The 4,682-nt window shown below is 44.6% G+C and overlaps 1 non-coding gene across 1 annotated transcript; it reads right to left on the minus strand.

Moving 5' to 3' along the window:
• Window positions 1–2,642: 2,642 nt before the first annotated feature.
• Window positions 2,643–2,716, minus strand: trnan-guu (transfer RNA asparagine (anticodon GUU)). Its single transcript has one exon. It is a non-coding gene; the product is annotated as a tRNA-Asn (tRNA).
• Between the last annotated feature and the right edge of the window lie 1,966 nt (window positions 2,717–4,682).

Here is a 4,682-nt window from a genome sequence, read left to right on the forward strand (position 1 = left end):
CATTGGAACTTGTCCTACCCTTATGCCCTGATGTTGTGTTTAACACACTTGGTAAATAAGGTTGGTGAGCTGCAGACACAAGTGGTAACATGGGATTATGTTATAGTGTCAATAATGGAGACCTGGCTCAAACACTTGGTCCATAGCCCTGTAGAATACCGCACTTCAAATGCACATCCAAGTACTTTTTAAATGAGTTGAGGTTTTCTGCCTCGACCACCCTTTCAGACAGTGAGTTCCAGACCCCTAACACCCTGTCCACTTCTGTGTATCCTGTTACTTTTTCACTGCTGTCCGGAAGTCGATGAACAACTCCCACCAAAGTCTTGTATTCTATTCTGTTACTAATTTCTACGCAAAGCCTTTCTACTGCGTGCTCACCTTGACTGATACGTCTTCTTTCTTATGCAGTAATAGTATCCCTCCTCAATATCTCTACTCCACCGCCTTTTCCAATGTCCCTATCCTTTCTCAACGGCTTATAACTTGAAATATTTATCTGCCAGTCATGCCCAGTTTGTGGTCAGGTCTCAGTGATGAACACTAGGTCATGCACTATAAGCTGAATTTACGCTTCTAATTCACTTGTTTTATTTCTTATGCTACGTACATTAGTGTATAGAACGTTTAATTGGGCATTGGAACTTGTCCTACCCTTATGCCCTGATGTTGTGTTTAACACACTTGGTAAATAAGGTTGGTGAGCTGCAGACACAAGTGGTAACATGGGATTATGTTATAGTGTCAATAATGGAGACCTGGCTCAAACAAGCGGAGGAGTGGCCACTTAAATATTCCTGGCTACAACGTATTCAGGAAAGGCAGGGAAAAAAAGGAGGTGGGGGGGGGGGGGGGGGGGGGGGGTAGAGGGGAGCAGGTACGATTGATCAAAAATACTGTTACAGAGGTAGAAAGGGCCGCCATGCTGAAGGGTTCAAAGGCAGAATCTATTTGTTTAGAATTAAGGAACAATTGAGGAGCTATTACGCTGGTGGATGCATTCTTTAGGCGACCAAATAGTGAGAAGGAGATAGAAGAGCAAATTGCAGAAAGATGCAATAATTTTAGAGTAGTGATAAAAGGGAACTTCATTTATCCGAATATAGACTGGGAAATGGCAGTGTAAAAGTCAAAGGGGGCGAGCAATTCCTGAAATGTGTCCAAGAGAACTTTCCGAATCCGTATGTTTTCACCCCAACGAGGAAGGAAGCAGTGTTGGATTTATTTCGGGGAAAGAAGTGGGGCAAGTGGAGCATGATTCAGTGGGGGAGCATTTGAAGCAGGTTTAGTGTAGTTCTGGAAAATGCAAGGAAAAATCAAGTATGAAATTACTCAACTGGGAAGAGCGAATTTCAGCGAGTTGAAAAGGGATCGGGTCCAGGTGGATTGGAATCAATGATTGGCAGGTAAAACAGTAAATGAGCAATGGAAGGCTTTGAGTGAGGAGATAGTTCTGGTACAGACCGGACACATTCTTACTCGGGGAAAGGTTGGGCATGCAAAACTCCAGCTCCCTGGATGACAACAGAGTATTTGAGACAGCATTTTGTACATTCTGAACACCAATGTCCGAACAGGTGCGCCCGCGGTTATCAACCACAACCTTCAGTGCGATGAAATCCGAGAGTGGTTTCAAAATCAATTGCGATTGCAAGTAGAATGCATTCAGAGGACGTGAGATTATTGAGATACCTCCAAACACCCTGCCAGCTTGAACAACAGCTCAAGATCAAAAGTCGGGGGGTAAAAAAAAATGAGGGCTCGTCCGGGATTTGAACCCGGGATCTCTCACATATTTCAAACAACAAACCCGAAGCGAGAATCATACCCCTTGACCAACGAGCCCGCTGGGGGAAAAAACGCAACAAGCAGTAGTTTCTGAGTATCAGCGGCCACTTTCCCCAAATCTCCCTTAAAGTCCCGGAAATAAAAATGTGTCCGTACATTAGTGAAGAATCATGAAGCCAATTTCTTCACTGCTGGGTTTTGTTTAGGGCTCCTGACGCTGATAAAGATGATTGGGGACAGTTGATGAGTTAATGGTTGTAAGGGCGCAGATACTCCGGTGCAACGGTGCAGATACTCCAGTGTGAGGGTGCAGATACTCCGGTGTGAGGGTGCAGATACTCCGGTGTGAGGGTGCAGATACTCTGCTGTAAAGGTGCAGATGCTCGGATCCAAAGGTGCAGATACTCCGGTGTAAGGGTGCAAATACTCCGATTTAAGGGTGCAGACACTCGGATGTGAGGATTTGTTGCCGCGACTGAAATGCGGCTTAGAACTGTTGTTATTATCCAAGGCAGCGCTGCAGGATCCTTTCATGTTCTCTCACAAATCAACTGAAACCGTTCGGAATGTGAATACAATTTTGCGTTTCCAAAATAAAATGGAGTGACATTCATTGTGGAAACAGTCTGGCGTCACTCACTGCAGAAATATCCATGTCAGAGTGAAGCGGCTCTCCTGCAACCTTCGGACCTTGTCTGTCAAGAAGAATTCAGATTTCGGCGAAGCCAATCACAGGTCAAATGGTGGAAGATCGGCAGTGTTCAGCTGGCCATCGAAACCGGGCATTTGTTTTGCAGCCAAAACAAACATCAGAACCAGGAAATGCGAGACCATGAAGATAAAAGTTTCCCCACCGTCCCTGGGTGGGCTCGAACCACCAACCTTTCGGTTAACAGCCGAACGCGCTAACCGATTGCGCCACAGAGACAGTATCCGTTTGTTACTGAACCACTGATTCAACAAGCTAAAAATTCAGGTTGCAGCGTTCAAAATAAATTCTCTCTGCTATCAGTTTACTTTTCCAAAATAAAGTGTGTGAAGTTTGCAAGAGTGAAAATCTGTGCACTATTATTCCTGAACATTAAACTCACCTTGCCATTAAACACCTGTCTGTTGGAAGACTCAGTCCCCTCGTGGTCGAGAGGATTGATTTCTCGTGCTGTGATTCGCCATTCTCTATTCCAGTAATATTCAGGTTTGCTGAAAATGGGATGAGATGAAATGAGCAGGTCCGACGAGCAGGTCTGTGACACGACTCGGTGTTTACAAAGTTGTCTCTTGCACTTACAGTTAAGCGGACGGCAGTTTTCACTCTTAAACCAGAAACCATGATGTTCAGAAAAAGTGTGGCCGAGACATCCGCGATTTCAGCGCGGTGACACTGGGTCAGAGTAAAGTTCAGTTCATGCGATTGCCGAGTGGCGAGAGGGTGGATTTGGAACTCCTGTGCGGCTGCACTGCGAGTTGTCCAGATCTGCTTGGAGCGATATTCACTTCAATTCATCACTGACAGGGACAATTTGATTCCAAGTTTCTTTTTCTCTGCTGCTTGGTGAGATTTCAAAAGTTGTAAACGACCCATACCGACCCCAAACTCGTCACTTGCACTCTGACAGATGTAACGCGGTCACACTCTTCACTTCAGTGAGATGAAAGCCGGGAGCGATTTCACGGTCGAATGCAATGGCGAACAAAACTCATTCCAAGAAAGTGCAGGTCATTGAGGTGCCTTTAAATTCCTGATTGTTTGAACTGAACGTCTTCCCAAAGCGTTTAAGATTCAGGTGGAGCGATTTGGGGACTTCTTTTCCATCTTTGCAAAAGTTTCAACCGCAGGTCAAGATCAAAAGTCGAGGGCAGAATGAGGCGCCTTCCTGAAATTTGAGAACCAGGGAAGCAGACTTTAGAGCAAGATTCTGTTTATTGAGAAAAAGCAGATAATATATTCATTCCGGAACGATCCAGAATCTGATCAGCTCGAAAAGTAACGGTTACCCCGTGATTTGAACACGCAGCCTTCTGGTGACGCAATAAGTCATGAAGATTGAAGCAGGAAGTTGAAAAGTGGGAATTGATAGATTCAGTGAGTGGGCAAAACTGCGGCAAATATAGTTCAATGCGGGGTGAGCGAGATCATCCAATTTAAATCTAAGAAAGATAAATCAGAATGTTTTCTAAATGGTGAGAAACTAGGAACTGTGGAGGAGCAGAGAGATTTAGGGGTCCAAGTACAGAAAGCGCTACCAACTAGCGGACAGGTACAGAAATTAATTAAAATGTCGAATGGACCGTCAGTACGGCCGGTTAACTCAGTTGCTTAAAGTATGTTGTAACGCCTTAATCACGGATTCCATTCTTATAATTTACTTTATTTATTTCGGCTTTTTATAACTTTTAAAATCGAAGCTTTACAAAAAAATATATCAATACAGATTCGAGGGGACAGTTTTTTGAATGACATCCATTGTCACTTTGCCCCTGGACCGGAGAAACACGTCTTTCTTTTTATTCGGGATTTTTTGGCAACTGACCCTGTGGTGCAATGGCGAGTGTGTTGGACTTCTACTTGTTTTGTTTGATAAGCCATTCAAAGGTTGTGGATTCGAGTTGCAACGGCGTTGGATTTTACTTCGGGAGCTGGGAAGTGAAATTTTGCAGCAAAACCACAACAGGATCATTAATGTCCGTCAAGGATGTGAAACTGCCCCCTACACTTCATCTCACACAAGGGGATCCAGTCACACCCGGATTCATGATTCTTAATCCACTCTGAGCTGGATTGGCGAAACTCGCTCAAGGAGGAGACTCTTCATCTGCTCAGACCGAAAGTCAATCTGCTGGACTTCCGGCTCTGTCAGACTGAATGTTCCTTCAGACAGGTTTCTAACTGGACA

Source organism: Heptranchias perlo, chromosome 20 (genome assembly GCF_035084215.1).
Source record: "Heptranchias perlo isolate sHepPer1 chromosome 20, sHepPer1.hap1, whole genome shotgun sequence".
Taxonomy (NCBI): domain Eukaryota; kingdom Metazoa; phylum Chordata; class Chondrichthyes; order Hexanchiformes; family Hexanchidae; genus Heptranchias; species Heptranchias perlo.